The sequence below is a fragment of the Ylistrum balloti genome, unplaced genomic scaffold (assembly GCF_031769215.1).
Source record: "Ylistrum balloti isolate Yb309-2 unplaced genomic scaffold, AGI_CSIRO_Ybal_v1 Utg369710, whole genome shotgun sequence".
NCBI classification, from domain to species: domain Eukaryota; kingdom Metazoa; phylum Mollusca; class Bivalvia; order Pectinida; family Pectinidae; genus Ylistrum; species Ylistrum balloti.
The window spans coordinates 142,354-161,802 of record NW_026781936.1 but is presented as its reverse complement, the minus strand read 5'-3'; positions in this window follow the sequence as shown (position 1 = coordinate 161,802).

The following is a 19,449-nucleotide window of genomic DNA, read 5'->3' as shown; positions in this document are numbered from 1 at the left end:
GTATCGACATGGTTTTGGCGAACAGAGTTTATTTCACGTCGCACCATTTGACACCGAGCGCTGTCTAGCTGTGCTGGCAGATAAATGGCGCCGCGTTTCGGGTGTTCTCTGCCAACAGTACCTGTACAGTCCTGTTGCAATCATGAGTTACTTACCTTTGGCGTCCTTTACGCAAGGTGCCAAACAAATTTCAATATCAGTCTTTTTATTGCGATATATCTGAAGGATGACGAGCCAGTCTGAGAAACGTGAAATGTCCGCATGTGTATCCTGTGCTCTTGTTCATCGAGGCAGATATTGATGCCTCGCGAATTGTTACAGAGTTCAATCAACCGTGAATAGATGGTCATAATGATAAAGCTCATTGATATTTAATGAGTTTCATTAATGCGCCAGTAAAATATTTTATTGTCTGAAATATAATATCCTACATCGACATCTCTAGAGAATCTGAAAATAATATTCTGTCCAAATACATTTTTTAAGTCTAATACATGATAACTTGCCCGCATATGATTTTACGTGGAACTATACAATAACTTTAAAACGATAACCGAAAAACAAATCAAAGTTTCTATAACATCCAAAACAAAAACGACCAAGGTCTTTCTGAAGCTATTAACATCGAGCATAATCCTCGATACTCCAGGGGTTACGTTCACTATCGCTCTCTGCATCCCTTGAACTTTTCGTGGCAAAAATTTAGGTTCAATGACCAGCACATGTGGATAAGACTAATTAGGTCATTTGATATAATTCAAACGAATATCAAGGTCACATAACGGTATATAGTAAATGTTTAGAAGTTGGGTGTCGCTCCTTTGTAATCTTCAAAAGGAGCGTATCAGCCTGAGTCTTGTCAAGCTTTTAAGCTCCTTAAACCCACTCCAGATCAATCAAATAACTTCCCTTTTACCTTAATTTTCGCCATGAAATCTTCCACGGGTGCAGAGAGCGAAAGTGATCGTAAACCCTGGGTATCGAGGATCGTTCCAGTGGTGCAGAGAGCTATAGTGATCGTAACCCCTGGGTATCGAGGATGGTTCCAGTGGTGCAGAGAGCTAAAGTGATCGTAACCCCTGGGTATCGAGGATGGTTCCAGGGGTGCAAAGAGCTTAAGTGATTGATGCAAAGTGTTGAAACCAATGAAACAGCTGACGATAATTCAAATTGTGAAAATCTGGATGGGGAGGTGAACTTGTCCAGTACTTAGATAAATTTCAGAATTTAGAAATATTAGATGATTTCCTTAATTATAATCGATATTTTATAATTGAACACAATATTATTAATATAAACGTGATATATCTGTTGGCGTATTCGTGGTCATTAAATAACAATGACATCGACAAATGGACCGAGTACACGTATAAAACCTGTTTTAAAAAAACACAAATTGTCCAACTTCCCCTACCTAAAACTGATATCTCAGCGTCACACAAACAAGTGACTAAATGTACGTGCTTTGTGATGAGTGAGAAGTCATGATTTACTGGAAGGAAAGATATCCCCTTTAGGAGATATTTACACTCACGACAAGTTGCACGGGGTATGTTTGTAATTTCATTATCTACCTACCACTTGTATACAGTCAAATATCTATCTGAATGTGTTAAATAGTAAGCTTTGTTTCAGACGATTTTTGTAGAGATACACAGTCAGTATCGGAATAATATGATACTAGTTTTGTTTTTTCACCTTAAAACTTTGAAGACTAATATAATCTCTCCATCGATATATCACCAAGAATCCAAACAGACGTTCCTAATAACAATATCATCATTTTTAAAACCATGTAACCTAAAATACACACACATGTACATTCATATGTACTCTGTGAAAAAGTACAAGATTGTAACTACGTGTGTATCAACTGTGATTATGAACAAATATACTCAACGAAATAGTTTCTGAAATACATCTTCATCTTATCCTTTAACAACACTTTCCATAAAACATTAAAAAGGACTCGATCTTGACTAAAAAGAATGTTAAGGATTTTATATCTTCATTCAAATAAGTTAGATCAACTCACCTTAATCTCGTTCACCTTTCTATATCAAAACGTCTCATTTCACAAAATAATACCCAAATACATATTCGCACTTTAAAAACCAATACATACCTTTACCTAGCCATCTCACGCTTTCTCCCGCATTTTTGGAATTTCCATAAGATCGTATCAGCTTCGGAATCGATCAATTTCATTAAAGTGCTTTAGGTCTAACTTAATCAGCAGTGACTGTTTCTCCGTAATAACGGTTCTCTTCTGTAATCGACATGCTCTATACGTGCTTCGCACGCGTTACAACAATCACAGGTGGAATTATCGACAGACATGTCACGTGCAAGATAATCCGTGGACTAAATTACAAGGACATTGACACAAAAGTCGACTTATTGAATTAAAGTACTGTTTTGACAACCGAAAGGCGATCCATCTTCACCACATATCGGTCGGTTCCGCAGTCGTTGTCAGGAATATGTACGGTTGATAAATAATTCATCATTTCCTTTGACGAGACTGCCGTGTTCGTGTACATTTCATACAGAGTTTGTTCATTTCATCCATTAGTCGATGAAATAGACATTATTTCTCAATGTCATCAATTCTATTTCAAAATCGAATGTGTCCAGTTTCGTATTGTTTTGCTTGCTTATGACAACACCTATTTGTTTTTATTATCGATAAAAACTTTGATTTTTTTTTTCTCTAATTTTGAACAATGTGTGTTCTAACCTTTATTTGAAATCAGATATAGAGCTGAATTTTATCAATACATTAACACAACTATTAAATGCCTGAAATTCGCATTACCATCTGCTATATTGAACTCCGGCAAAAAGACACTGAAATTGATCAAGTCATTCATATATATATATGTGTTTATCGTTGGAGTGTACCTCTAAAATACGCCATTGATTATAACTATATATTTGGTATATATAATGTACACAAAAGACAAAAATAAAACCAATTATTTCTTATTTATAGATATGTCAATGATGATACATTCAACAAGACATAAAACATAGACAAAACCTATTCAGGTACAAAGCGTTCTGATACATACTAACAATACTTTCTATACTCTGTGGTAAACGACGGGGAATCAATCAATAAAATAGATCAAACGTGATTGACTTTTTCTATTTTTGTAGAACTATATTTGTTTTAACAATAACCGTCCACCCAATGAGGTACACATATATTTGACACCGTGTTAGCGGTATAAATGAAATTCAGTAACCAGATTTTTATCTTTATATCCTAAATATAAATGATATCCGTTTTAAGTTCTACCTCCATCCCTGGCTTTTTGTCAATGATATCGACCAATTTGAATATTCGTCGATCGTCTCCCTGGTTTATTTTAACAATTCCTCGGGATCACTGATTAGTTCTAGAAAGACGAAACACATGTATGATGCAGTTCTATTAACTAATTTGCTCTATTTTATCTCAGTCAAAATAGATTTGTATTAAAAAGTGAAATTTACTTGTATATTTTGTTTCTGTTAATAACACACGTTTATTATTTTCACCATTGAGATATAACAATGAAAATACAATTCAAATACATTACCTACAATGTATATAAAGACTAACACTAAAACCATAACGTATGCTCGCTTTTTTTTCTTTTTTAATCCTGATTGGTATCACCTCGTCTTGAAGACACAGTCTTAAACTTTCAGTAAAAAGGTTATTTGTATCAAACTTTGCTTGAATTTTTGTTACTTCGTTGTTGTTGTTTTTTTTTTTTTTTTTTTTGTATTCTTTTTTTATTATTATTTTATTTTGTTTTGTGGGGGGTTATTGTCGTTATTTCCATTTCAATAAATAAGAAATGAGATTATTGATATGATTATGTGTGTATTGCTTAGACCTCGTTTAAGCATTTATCAATAACACACAAGATACATTTGTATAACATGAATTCATAGGGTCGAACGTGGAGGTTTTCGTATGCATTATTCAACGTCAAACTGAAAGCTTCCCTCAGGTACGTGAAGTTATTTTTAGAACTTCTTACCTGGCAATTAGATCATAGCGACACCTTTACGTTCTAATCGCATTTTAAGGTGTGAATCGAGGTATTATGATTTTAACGGTAACGGTCAAAAGTTATGACGTCATAATACTTTGGACAGATATCATGTTGTTCGAGGCCTGGACCAAATCCCGTTCATATTTAACCGACTACAATAATTGCGTATTCACGGTTTTGTAATTAGCATGTTATGTATTTATAAAAGTAATGATAGAACGACTTATATTCTTATTACCTAGTATTTACCAGGAATTAATGACGTCACAGCTTGTTGTCAATAAATGATCATGTCACAGCACTCCGATTTTTATAGTTGCTCATTTACTTTAAATCTTTGGCTATAACAAAAGGAGTATCATATTTCTATCAACTTACCTTAAAAGTTGTTATTTTCGATCGGTTATATTTTCGATTATGGAATAAAATCACACACAAAAAAAAAACGAATTTGAAAACAAAATTCAAAGTAACGAGGAAAATAATAGTTATAGTTCATTTCATAGCCATCGAGAATAATTCATCACTTATGTTCAAGCTTTTAGTAATACTTCGAAAATTGGCACCATCAAAAAACGCGACATATGCAGTATTGCGTCACTTAAAAGGTGCAAAACGTCTTATTCATAGATACTGTTGAATCAGTTAATTATTGTGATCATACCTTATCCATTGATAATGACGAGTTTTCGAATGAAAGCGATCTAGCTTTCACCGAAGACAAAGAATTTATATAAGATTGCGGTTTGACTATTACAGTTGAATCCGGGTAATGCGATTACAAAACACACAATACAAAACACAGACCAAATGGTTTGGCCGGCATTATGTAGAGTGTTTAAGGCACTATATCCTTTGATTGACGAGAAAAAGCTACGAATGTTTGTCACTTCGGTGAGGTACTTGCCGTTTCGAGTTAATAAGTTACACGATTCAATTACCAGCCCTGGCCACTCGTCACATCTCGGCTACGGAGTCAGCCGAGGTTGGCCGAATGTAGCCGAGTCATTAAGATAATAGCCATCTATGTTGTGAATATTTATAAAGATACATAACCTTAGAACGTATACCGTTACTGTACACTTACATAAATAAAACTAAATTAATTACACTAATCCGTACTGCTTTTGGATTTTGTTACACATAAAAATTTATTGCACCGAACATTCCTACTTTATTATATTTTCTATAAGTGATGCTAATACTTTTTCCTAAGACCACACTTAAACTAAAACATACTATGTCCGAACATTCTTACGTGACCACTTCAATTTTTATAAACAATTAATTTATTGCGGCATCTGGTATATTCTCAATAGCTTAAAATCAAGGACACAAAAACATCTTTGGTTACAGAGCACCCAACAGGTATAGTTTTCTTCTAAACTTTATAAAAAAGGTAATGATTTCGAATTTCCTGTTGTGAATTGTTCATTTCTTGATAATAACAACCCTGCTTCCCCAACATCTGGTGTCAGGAAATCACAATTGATTCAAAGGCTTGCTTCCAATATCACGATTCACGCATTTGATGTCGACAAGTGACGGGAAAAAAACCTCACATTTAAAAACACAAGATTGTGAGTGACATAGGTAAATTAACGTTTGACTTATGTCTTATAAACACGACTTTTAATTTGGGAACGTGGCATCACTAGAATAATCAAGATTATATCGGGTGTGACGTTAATGAAGCCAAACACGTTTGCTATTTGTGAAAACATCTGGTCTTATTTTACCTTTTCGAGTGGTCTACTTGTAAACCTCACATTTGCAGCTCGAAGAATCATCATCATTGTTGGAATTGCAATGAAACTGCTGTACTCTACTGCCAGCCTTTTATCTTACGCTTTCGGTGATGATGTGCCAAAAAATGTCTTTAATCATGAGCTAATTACAAGCGCAAAACCGTGATATTTGCGTCATTTAAGAGAAAGTAAAAACTCGCTGTCGAACCATCTGTGGAGACTATATAGCATATCCTAAATAAATTTGACAATAAAAGATATTGTTTCAGCTTAACAGGTAATATTAGTGGACAGCTTCTAGCTAAAAACACTTTTTCAACACCAATATACACCCAGAAATAAGAATAAAAAATAATGGTTGTCGGTTCTTCGTAGTATGTTTTTCACACATGATACATTATACACCTTCTGGAAAAAAACAAGCCTTATTCATCTAAAATTACGTGTCTTACCTTTGAGGGATAAAACAATAACAAATACAACAGTGCATCCCGGTGAAGTCCATTTTTGCTTTTCATCTTCTTGAAACATTGAGTGATAAGGACACGTGAATGTTATTTCGTTAAATTCCAGTCATATTCTTGCGTAACTTTCAAGTTGTACTGTTTATATGAAGGTAAATTTACATGACACTGCACTTGAAATGTTCCATAAAGGTAAACCCGCATCGTCGTATCCAAATGTCCTGTATCGGTCCTGTCCTTTCTGGGTAACTCGGTACTGACCCATTCAGTTGAAGTGGTTCCGCCCAAGCCCAGTAAACGGGCTCAGTAACATGACACTGACCTGTTCGGTGTACTGGTCACGAGTAGGTCATTAAACACACCTGTGTGAACCTTTCGATCAGGTTCCCAGCCTGGAGACTGAGAGATCTGTTACCTCTGTGACGACATCCAGCTAGATATATTAATCAATTAACAGTGTGGTCGTTAGTCAATGAATTGTACGGCGTCGAGCTTCAACACAGCCTGTTGGCACTGCAAGGTACGGACGTCCATTTTGGTCCATAAATTATATTTTAGTACCATGATTGTTAGATAATTTATTGTGCAATCTTGTTTGGTAAATATAAACCTCGCTTGCTATTTGTAAATGTGCTTATGGAGTGTAGTTCGGCAATGATTTGATACAACTACTCTTTCGAAAATTTTTGCAAACAGCATTTGTTCATATATTGTCACATCAATATAATGGATTATAGGTGATGGTAACATCAGGACATTCTATACAAGGTTGAATCATCTTCATATGTGTGTGTTTGTGTGTGTGTGTGTGTGTGTTTATCGAATGTGTTTGAAATGATTTCTCTGTAATAAATTTGAATCCATTAATGATGAGAAGCATATTCTGGGTTCCTTGTAAAACAAGTGTAGTTGTATGTGCTTTACGCTAATTGTTCTGAATGACTCACACCGGACCTCCTGTATGTTGTTCAGTAAGGTAGCCACCAGCTACTAATAGGAGACCTCGCCTCAAAATGACCCTAGCTGTTCACGGGGTGTTTAAACCCAGCAAATAAATAAAATAGATAAAAAATCACAAATTTAGAACAAGATGAACTTATTAACTACAGGTACAGACAAATTTAAACACATTATTTAAAAAAAAACAGTCGTGAAACTAAAGTTAGTCCATCCGATACTGTAATTCTGATGTAAGTGATGTAGTCCAAAATGAAGTAAAATCGGCTGAAATAAGAAGTCGTCCTGATATATGTTGGTTTATGGTCTTTACTCACCAGGAAGTTTCATATTTTCATTCCATGCATTGTAGAAAAGTTTTCTTAAAGTATAGTAATCTACTGCTTTTTAATCATGATTATGTACATATATATATTGTATAGAACGAGGTGAAATTTGATCACTTTTCATGAACATATTGATGTTATTTGTTATGCGTTTTGTAGGAAACCCGCGGTCGTAACAAACACCCTTGTAGGCTGAGTAAATCTAATTGCTTACTTCTTTTGTGAATATAATACATAACTGTGTTGGAACCTTTTACATTTAAAGTTTATAAGAAATCTCATGACAGGGTGACGTAATTAGATATTGATTCAATCCGACACAAATACACATTGAAGGTCAAGGTCAGTATTCTAAATGGAATTTGGATTCTCATTTATTGTGTATTGAAGTCTGTAAAATACGTATGATTTTCATTTAAAGCTTAATTGGGTCATTGTAATTTTAAACTAGTTTGGCTCTGATCCATATAGATTCGTTTTGTAAAGTTCAACTCTCCGGTATGGCAATCCATTATAGACCAGTTTTGTCATGTTCTTATTGAAATTCTCACGTGATGGTGATATAATACCGAAATGATTACGTCATGATGACCTCCCTAACAAATGAATCTGACGTTACCAGAATACTAGTAGTATACAAATTGGATGATCGGGTCGCTTCCCACCTTGACGTACAGGGTTCGACTCCTCGAGCGTTCATGAAAAAGTATGGGTCACCTGCCCGAACATGTAGGTTTTTTTCGGGTACGCTGGTTTCCTCACACAGTAAGACATACTTTGAGGAATTATATAAGTATAATGATTTTAAAAGTTATTGTTAAACTTACATGCCCCTGTGATTCTGGTATAAGAACTTACATGTATGTCATCAAGTGCATGTAATCATTATGACAAAGTTTGAGCCCGCGACGGATTCAAATGTTAGACACGAATACACGACATGCATATCAATGGTCTTTAAATATTTCATTGGATGTAAGAGTAAATAATAATTCTATAGAACACGTACAATCGGTTCCAGACTAAAAGTAAACAAACGAGTTTCGAGTTTTAACAGCCGATAAAATTATAACAGGACTGCATGGCTATATTTTACACAAGTAAACATCGAGGCAGACACGATCAATTCTTTGCTTAATGCATTTTATTTGGATAAAATAACCATATGTTTACACAATTATTGTTTAAGTGGATATACTAACATTGCTAATAATAGCTAACTTCCGTTCTTCATCAACAGATTTCACAACTAAGTAAGACAACTATACAGACTATCCTGAAATTCTACCAGTATGAGGATGGGATATCAAGTTTCCGGCTTTATTTTACCGTCAGATTCGTTTATTACACATTAAACAGATGTAACAGAGTTTGAATTAATGTCATGTGTTGTATTTTTTCTGTTCCTATCACAAAATGGTTATACGTAAGCTTAAAAAACGGATATATAATTCAAACTGGTGGACAAAAAAAAAACACAAAAACACAAAAAAGCAATATGAATGGTATAAGAATTCAGTGTTTCCTTCGTTATATCTCATCAATTTAAGACAATATCGGGAAAACATCTTCAAACACAGAACTATAATCCCTTGCTTTATCGGGAAAAAATCTTCAAACACAGAACTATAATCCCTTGCTATTCCAATGCCATAGAACCCTATCAAAAGTCAAAACATCGACAGCTGTCCGTCAAGAAATGACCAAATAACCAAAGGCCACGATTTTCTCTTTTTTCCTGTATCTAGAAATGGCATGATTGTTCAAAGTATCCGATGCTCCTCGCTTTGGAAAAAAACGATCTTTGATTGATCTGTCTGATTTAAAACAAAAAAGAATGAAAAAAGAACATTAAGAAACCTGTAAATACGAAGCTCCGGACTATTGGCTTCTCAATAACAACTTCATGAAAATTAATCTGCCTTCTTTCTTAGAAAGTAGAAATAAAAATGATATGAATGACAGAGCTTTGCCGCCAAACATCATATTACGTGCTATATATATATATATATATATATGTTGCTTGTTGCCGTCTTCTGATGATTTCAAATCGCTGTAAACTAAGATGAATGATTCATTATCGACACTACAAACCATCAGTTGAAACAGTCATTCTGATGTGGAGCCGTCGTTGTTTCCTTGCTCACATAATGACATCACAATGAGCGCGCGTTAGATGTCACTGGGAGTCTCCTAAATTATGAATCTCTCTAGGTTGTTTATTTATTGGCATTCTCATATAAATGTAAATATTTTATCGTGGATAGCACTTCGTCGCGCCGAGAGCTACAGTAAAACAAAGGGAGGTAATCGAGTCTTCGGTCTCGACATCCGTTCTGTGTTGAAGATGCCTAGCAGTGTGTTGTTGAAATCACTCTTCAGTATATATAATGTTTAACAAGAAACCCTTTTTCTCTTCAGGGAATACTTCAGGTTTGAAAAGACTTCGATTCCAACCCTCTTAAACCCCTGAATTATCTTATCTTGACTAAAATACAGTAACAATAATGCTTTCAATATCGGGTTCATTGATAATAGCTAGTAAAAATGGAAATGAAATAAACATATGAAAAAATCACCAGTGTTTGTTTTACAGACAAAACCAACATTCGAAATACAATATATAATCAAGGTTTTTAAGAGTCCACGACTCAAAAGAGTCTCGGACTTGTAACAGAGATTGTTAATCTTTTTTTTTAATTATACGCATACACTGAGGGCTTATACAATATCTTCATATATAATTTCCATGTAATCAGTAGTCACTTAAATTATCATTCACAACGCATATCGATGTATTTTTGTAAAATCATCTGATCACGTTATAACGTCGTTTTATCTATGGCAGTATGTCGAGGTTAAACACTAAGTGTCAATTCCATCTTAGAATCAATAATTCCACAATTAGTACCGATCTCCGGGGAGACATTGTGTATGGTTTGATCAGTACCTCCATCTTACCAATTTTCCTAACCATAGTTGCTATATGAATGATTTAAGATATGTATACATGTGAATCTCCCTTGACAACGCTTTAGATCGATTGCATATTTAGTAACGAGGCTATTATCCTGTGTGTCACGTGAACTCTGCTATAATGTGATAATTGTATGTAACCTATGTAACCCCCACCTCACCGCCCCCCCCTCTCTCTCTCTCTCTCTCTCTCTCTCTCTCTCTCTCTCTCTCTCTCTCTCTCTCTCTCTCTCTCTCTCTCTCTCTCTCTCTCTCTCTTTCTCTCTCTTCTATTTTATACATTTTGCATTATTTAATAAGTGTTTGACATATTAATCCATGACCCAGTGTACTGTTTTTGTTTCGTTTCTTCTGTCAGACAACCCTTACAACACAGGAAGAACCATCAAAGTAACGTGGAATCTGAACATATATTTATGTTACCTATATAGAAATTGCTTAATTGAGTTTTTTTTTACTTAGTCGACCAGTTTGTGTAAATCCTGAGATCAATTTGCTTGATAATGTTGTGTATTTATCATCGTCCATGAATTATCCGACATTGACTTTTTTATACAAATCAAGATTATTTACATATTGTGTCCCATTATTTTGCTTTTAATTCCCGTTATGCACTTCCGCTTTCCGGGATATAATCTGCAGCCGGAAGTAGCCAGGACATGACTTCGATAGAATAAATCTGCAAATAAGAAAAAAATGTGTCCTTCGATTATATTTTTGTTTTCTGGTGCACTTTCATCCTTTATCATGTTTGTTTATTTAATGCCATAATTATGATAATATAAAAAAAAACTTAAGTCTGGGTATAGAACTCTTTGTCTTTGATGCACTTGATTAGGAAAATGGTCAACTGGTGTCCTTCCTTATTTTGCTCTGTGTCGATTATCCTCGTCTGTGCCGATATCGATAGTCTGCGTAAATGTCCCCGGCTTATGTTGATGTCCCTGATCTGTTTTGATGTCCCTGGCCTATGTTGATGTCCCTGATCTGTTTTGATGTCCCTGGCCTATGTTGATGTCCATGCTCTGTTTTGATGTTCCTGGCCTATGTTGATGTCCCTGATCTGTTTTGATGTCCCTGGCTTATGTTGATGTCCCTGATCTGTTTTGATGTTCCTGACCTATGTTGATGTCCCTGATCTGTTTTGATGTTCCTGACCTATATTGATGCCCCTGATCTGTTTTGATGTCCCTGGCCTATGTTGATGTCCCTAATCTGTTTTGATGTCCCTGGCCTATGTTGATGTCCCTGATCTGTTTTGATGTTCCTGGCCTATGTTGATGTCCCTGATCTGTTTTGATGTCCCTCGCCTATGTTGATGTCCCTGATCTGTTTTGATGTCCCTGGCCTATGTTGATGTCCCTGATCTGTTTTGATGTTCCTGGCTTATGTTGATATCCCTCCTCTGTTTTGATGTTCCTGGCCTATGTTGATGTCCCTAATCTGTTTTGATGTCCCTGGCCTTTGTTGATGTCCCTAATCTGTTTTGATGTTCCTGGCTTATGTTGATGTCCCTGATCTGTTTTGATGTCCCCGGGCTATGTTGATGTCCCTGATTTGTGTTATGTCCCTGGCCTATGTTGATGTCCCTGATTTGTGTTATGTCCCTGGCCTTTGTTGATGTCCATGCTCTGTTTTGATGTCCCTGGCCTATGTTGATGTCCCTGATCTGTTTTCATGTCCCTGGCCTTTGTTGATGTCCCTGATCTGTTTTGATGTCCCTGGCCTATGTTGATGTCCCTGATATGTTTTGATGTCCCTGGCCTATGTTGATGTCCCTGATCTGTTTTGATGTTCCTGGCTTATGTTGATGTCCCTCCTCTGTTTTGATGTTTCTGGCCTATGTTGATGTCCCTAATCTGTTTTGATGTCCCTGGCCTTTGTTGATGTCCCTAATCTGTTTTGATGTTCCTGGCTTATGTTGATGTCCCTGATCTGTTTTGATGTCCCCGGGCTATGTTGATGTCCCTGATTTGTGTTATGTCCCTGGCCTATGTTGATGTCCCTGATTTGTGTTATGTCCCTGGCCTTTGTTGATGTCCATGCTCTGTTTTGATGTCCCTGGCCTATGTTGATGTCCCTGATCTGTTTTGATGTCCCTGGCCTTTGTTGATGTCCCTGATCTGTTTTGATGTCCCTGGCCTATGTTGATGTCCCTGATCTGTTTTGATGTCCCTGGCCTATGTTGATGTCCATGCTCTGTTTTGATGTCCCTGGCCTATGTTGATGTCCCTGATCTGTTTTGATGTCCCTGGCCTATGTTGATGTCCATGCTCTGTTTTGATGTCCCTGGCCTATGTTGGTGTCCATGCTCTGTTTTGATGTCCCTGGCCTATGTTGATGTCCCTGATCTGTTTTGATGTTCCTGGCCTATGTTGATGTCCCTAATCTGTTTTGATGTTCCTGACCTATGTTGATGTCCTGGCCTATGTTGATGTCCCTGATTTGTGTTATGTCCCTGGCCTATGTTGATACCCATGCTCTGTTTTGATGTCCCTGGCCTATGTTGATGTCCCTGATCTGTTTTGATGTCCCTGGCCTTTGTTGATGTCCCTGATCTGTTTTGATGTCCCTGGCCTATGTTGATGTCCCTGGCCTATGTTGATGTCCCTGATCTGTTTGGATGTCCCTGGCCTATGTTGATGTCCCTGATCTGTTTTGATGTCCCTGGCCTATGTTGATGTCCCTGATCTGTTTTGATGTCCCTGGCCTATGTTGGTGTCCATGCTCTGTTTTGATGTCCCTGGCCTATGTTGATGTCCCTGATCTGTTTTGATGTTCCTGACCTATGTTCATGTCCCTAATCTGTTTGATGTCTCTGACCTATGTTGATGCCCCTCCTCTCTTTTGATGTCCCTGGCCTATGTTGATATCACTGATCTGTTTTGAAGTTCCTGGCCTATGTTGATGTGCCTAATCTGTTTTGATGTCCCTGGCCTTTGTTGATGTCCCTAATCTGTTTTGATGTTCCTGGCTTATGTTGATGTCCCTGATCTGTTTTGATGTCCCCGGCCTTATGTTGATGTCCCTGGCCTATCTGTGTTGATGTTCCTGGCCTATGTTGATGTCCCTTTTGTGTTATGTTGTTGATGTCCCTGATCTGTTTTGATGTCCCTGGCCTATGTTGATGTCCCTGATTTGTGTTATGTCCCTGGCCTATGTTGATGTCCCTGATCTGTTTTGATGTCCCTGGCCTATGTTGATGTCCCTGATCTGTTTTGATGTCCCTGGCCTATGTTGATGTCCCTGATCTGTTTTGATGTCCCTGACCTATGTTGATGTCCCTCCTCTGTTTTGATGTCCCTGGCTTATGTTGATGTCCCTCCTCTGTTTTGATGTTATGTTGATGTCCCTGATCTGTTTTGATGTTCCTGGCCTATGCTGATTTCCCTCCTCTGTTTTGATGTTCCTAGCTTATTTTGATGTCCCTCCTCTGTTTTGATGTCCCTGGCCTATGTTGATGTCCCTGATCTGTTTTGATGTCCCTGGCCTATGTTGATGTCCCTGATTTGTGTTATGTCCCTGGCCTATGTTGATGTCCATGCTCTGTTTTGATGTCCTTGGCCTATGTTGATGTCCCTGATCTGTTTTGATGTCCCTGGCCTATGTTGATGTCCCGGATTTGTGTTATGTCCCTGGCCTATGTTGATGTCCATGCTCTGTTTTGATGTTCCTGGCCTATGTTGATGTCCCTAATCTGTTCTTGATGTCCCTGGCCTTTGTTGATGTCCCTAATCTGTTTTGATGTCCCTGGCCTATGTTGATGTCCCTGATTTGTGTCATGTCCCTGGCCTATGTTGATGTCCCTGATTTGTGTTATATCCCTGGCCTATGTTGATGTCCATGCTCTGTTTTGATGTCCCTGGCCTATGTTGATGTCCCTGATCTGTTTTGATGTCCCTGGCCTTTGTTGATTCCCTGATCTGTTTTGATGTCCCTGGCCTATGTTGATGTCCCTCCTCTGTTTTGATGTCACTGATCCCTTTTAAAGTCTGTGATCTGTGTGTACTTGGCGTGTGTTGACGTCTCCGATCTTTATTATGTCCCTAATCTATATTGATGTCTATGTAGATGATATTGTTATTACTTTGTATTGGTGTATCTGGTTGTGTCCTGGTGTATCTGTTGATGTATCTGTCTGTTTTGATGTATCTGGTCTGTGTTGATGTATCTGGTCTGTGTTGATGTATCTGGTCTGTGTTGATGTATCTAGTATGTGTTGATGTATCTGTGCTGATGTATCTGGTTTGTGTTGATGTATCTGGTCTGTATTGATGTATCTGGTCTGTGTTGATGTATCTAGTATGTGTTGATGTATCTATGTTGATGTATCTAGTCTGTGTTGATGTATCTGGTCTGTGTTGATGTATCTGGTCTGTGTTGATGTATCTGTGTTGTGTTGTGTTGATGTATCTGTATCTGTATTGATGTATCTGGTATCTGGTATGTACGATGTATCTGGTCTGTGTTGATGTATCTGGTCTGTGTTGATGTATCTAGTCTGTGTTGATGTATCTGGTCTGTGTTGATGTATCTGGTCTGTGTTGATGTATCTGGTCTGTTTTGAAGTGTGTGGTCTGTGTTGATGTATCTGGTCTGTGTTGATGTATCTATGTTGATGTATCTGGTCTGTGTTGATGTATCTGGTCTGTGTTGGTGTATATGGTCTGTGTTGATGTATCTGGTCTGTGTTGATGTATCTGTGTTGATGTATCTAGTCTGTGTTGATGTATCTGGTCTGTGTTGATGTATCTGGTCTGTGTTGATGTATCTGGTCTGTGTTGATGTATCTGGTCTGTGTTGATGTATCTAGTCTGTGTTGATGTATCTATGTTGATGTATCTGGTCTGTGTTGATGTATCTGGTCTGTGTTGATGTATCTAGTCTGTGTTGATGTATCTATGTTGATGTATCTGGTCTGTGTTGATGTATCTGGTCTGTGTTGATGTATCTGTGTTGGTGTATCTGGTCTGTGTTGGAGTATCTAGTCTGTGTTGATGTATCTGGTCTGTGTTGATGTATCTGGTCTGTGTTTATGTATCTGGTCTGTGTTGATGTATCCGTGTTGATGTATCTAGTCTGTGTTGGAGTATGTGTTCTGTGTTGATGTATCTGGTCTGTGTTGATGTATCTATGTTGATGTATGTGGTCTGTGTTGATGTATCTGGTCTGTGTTGGTGTATCTGGTCTGTGTTGGAGTATGTGGTCTGTGTTGATGCATCTGGTCTGTGTTGGTGTATATGGTCTGTGTTGATGTATCTGGTCTGTTTTAGTGTGTGGTCTGTGTTGATGTATCTGGTCTGTGTTATTGTATCTATGTTGATGTATCTACTCTGTGTTGATGTATCTGGTCTGTGTTGATGTATCTGGTCTGTGTTGATGTATCTGGTCTGTATTGATGTATTTGGTCTGTGTTGATATATCTGTGTTGATGTATCTGGTCTGTGTTGATGTGTTGATGTATCTGTCTGTGTTGATGTATCTGGTCTGTGTTGATGTATCTGGTCTGTGTTAATGCATCTGGTCTATGTTGATGTATCTGGTCTGTGTTGATGTATCTGGTCTGTGTTGGTGTATATGGTCTGTGTTGATGTATCTGATCTGTGTTGATGTATCTGTGTTGATGTATTTGGTCTGTGTTGATGTATCTAGTCTGTGCTGATGTATCTGGTCTGTGTTGATGTATCTGGTCTGTGTTGATGTATCTAGTCTGTGTTGATGTATCTGTGCTGATGTATCTGGTTTGTGTTGAGGTATCTGGTCTGTATTGATGTATCTATGTGTTGATGTATCTCTGTGTTGATGTATCTGGTTTGATGTTTTTTGTCTTTGGTGTATATGGTCTGTGTTGATGTATCTGGTCTGTGTTATTGTATCTGTGTTGATGTATCTAGTTTGTGTTGAGGTATCTGGTTTGTGTTGATGTATCTGGTCTGTATTAATTTATCTGGTCTGTGTTGATGTATCTAGTCTGTGTTGATGTATCTATGTTGATGTATCTGGTCTGTGTTGATGTATCTGGTCTGTGTTGATGTATCTAGATGTATCTGGTCTGTGTTAGTGTATGTGGTCTGTGTTGATGTATCTGGTCTGTGTTGCTGTATCTGTGTTGATGTATCTAGTTTGTGTTGAGGTATCTGGTTTGTGTTGATGTATCTGGTCTGTATTGATGTATTTGGTCTGTGTTGATGTATCTGGTCTGTGTTGATGTATCTGGTCTGTGTTTATGTATCTGGTCTGTGTTGATGTATCCGTGTTGATGTATCTAGTCTGTGTTGATGTATCTGTGTGTTGATGTATCTGGTCTGTGTGTATGTGTTGATGTATCTGGTCTGTGTTGATGTATCTGGTCTGTGTTGATGTATCTGTCTGTGTTGATGTATCTGTGTGTTGATGTATCTGTGTTTGATGTATCTGGTCTGTGTTGATGTATCTGTCTGTTTGATGTATGTATCTGTCTGTGTTGATGTATCTGGTCTGTGTTGATGTATCTGTCTGTGTTGATGTATCTGTGTTGATGTATCTGTGTTGATGTATCTGGTGTTGATGTATCTGTTGTGTTGATGTATCTGGTCTGTGTTGATATATCTGGTCTGTGTTGATGTATCTGGTCTGTGTTGATTTATCTGTGTTGATGTATCTGGTCTGTGTTAATGCATCTGGTCTGTGTCGATGTATCTGGTTATATTGATGTATCTGGTATGTATTGATGTATCTGGTCTGTATCTGGTTTTTGTTGATATATCTGGTCTGTGTTGATGTATCTGGTCTGTGTTGATATATCTGGTTTGTGTTGAGGTATCTGGTCTGTATTGATGTATCTGGTTTGTGTTGAGGTATCTGGTCTGTATTGATGTATCTGGTCTGTGTTGATGTATCTGGTCTGTTATTGTATCTGTGTTGATGTATCTAGTTTGTGTTGAGGTATCTGGTTTGTGTTGATGTATCTGGTCTGTGTTGATGTATCTGGTCTGTGTTGATGTATCTGGTCTGTGTTGATGTATCTGGTCTGTATTGATGTATTTGGTCTGTGTTGATATATCTGGTTTGTGTTGAGGTATCTGGTCTGTATTGATGTATCTGGTTTGTGTTGAGGTATCTGGTCTGTATTGATGTATCTGGTCTGTGTTGATGTATCTGGTCTGTGTTGATGATATGTGTGTTGATCTGTGTTGATGTATCTGTCTGTGTTGATGGATCTGGTCTGTGTTGATGTATCTTGTCTGTATGTGTTCTGTGTTGATGTATCTGGTCTGTGTTGATGTATCTAGTCTGTGTTGATGTATCTGTGCTGATGTATCTGGTTTGTGTTGAGGTATCTGTGTTGATGTATCTGGTCTGTGTTGATGTATCTGTGTTGGTGTATCTGGTCTGTGTTGGAGTATGTGGTCTGTGTTGATGTATCTGGTCTGTGTTGATGTATCTGTGTTGATGTATCTGGTCTGTGTTGATGTATCTGTGTGTTGATGTATCTGGTCTGTGTTGATGTATCTGGTCTGTGTTGATGAATCTCTGTGTTGATGTATCTAGTCTGTGCTGATGTATCTGGTCTGTGTTGATGTATCTGGTCTGTGTTGATGTATCTAGTCTGTGTTGATGTATCTGTGCTGATGTATCTGGTTTGTGTTGAGGTATCTGTGTTGATGTATCTGGTCTGTGTTGATGTATCTGGTCTGTGTTGATGTATCTGGTCTGTGTTGTTTTATCTTGTCTGTATTGATGTGTCTAATCTATATTGATGTATCTGGTATGCATTGATGTATCTGGTCTGTGTTGATTTATCTGTGTTGATGTATCTGGTCTGTGTTGATGTATCTGGTCTGTGTTGATGTATCTGGTCTGTTGATGTATCTGTTGTGTTGATGTATCTGTTGTCTGTGTTGATGTATCTGGTCTGTGTTGATTTATCTGTGTTGATGTATCTGGTCTGTGTTTGATGTGTGGTCTGTGTTGATGTATCTGTGTTGGTGTATCTGGTCTGTGTTGGAGTATGTGGTCTGTGTTGATGTATCTGGTCTGTGTTAGTGTATGTGGTCTGTGTTGATGTATCTGGTCTGTGTTATTGTATCTGTGTTGATGTATCTAGTTTGTGTTGAGGTATCTGGTCTGTGTTGATGTATCTGGTCTGTGTTGATGTATCTGGTCTGTGTTGATGAATCTGTGTTGATGTATCTGGTCTGTGTTGATGTATCTGGTCTGTGTTGATGTATCTGGTCTGTGTTGATGTATCTGGTCTGTGTTGATGAATCTGTGTTGATGTATCTGGTCTGTGTTGGAGTATGTGGTCTGTGTTGATGTATCTGGTCTGTGTTGGTGTATATGGTCTGTGTTGATGTATCTGGTCTGTGTTGATGTATCTGTGTTGATGTATCTGGTCTGTGTTGATGTATCTGTGTTGGTGTATCTGGTCTGTGTTGGAGTATGTGGTCTGTGTTGATGTATCTTGTATGTGTTGGTGTATATGATCTGTGTTGATGTATCTGGTCTGTGTTAGTGTATGTGGTCTGTGTTGATGTATCTGGTCTGTGTTGATGTATCTGTGTTGATGTATCTGGTCTGTGTTGATGTATCTGGTCTGTGTTGATGTATCTAGTCTGTGTTGATGTATCTGTGCTGATGTATCTGGTTTGTGTTGAGGTATCTGGTCTGTTGATGTATCTGGTCTGTTGATGTATCTGTTGTTGGTCTGTGTTGATGTATCTGTGTTGTGTTCTGGTCTGTGTTGGATATGTGGTCTGTGTTGATGTATGTGGTCTGTGTTGATGTAGGTATCTGGTTTGTGTTGATGTATCTGGTCTGTGTTGATGTATCTGGTCTGTGTTGATGTATCTGTGTTGATGTATCTGGTCTGTGTTGGAGTATGTGGTCTGTGTTGATGCATCTGGTCTGTGTTGGTGTATATGGTCTGTGTTGATGTACATGGTCT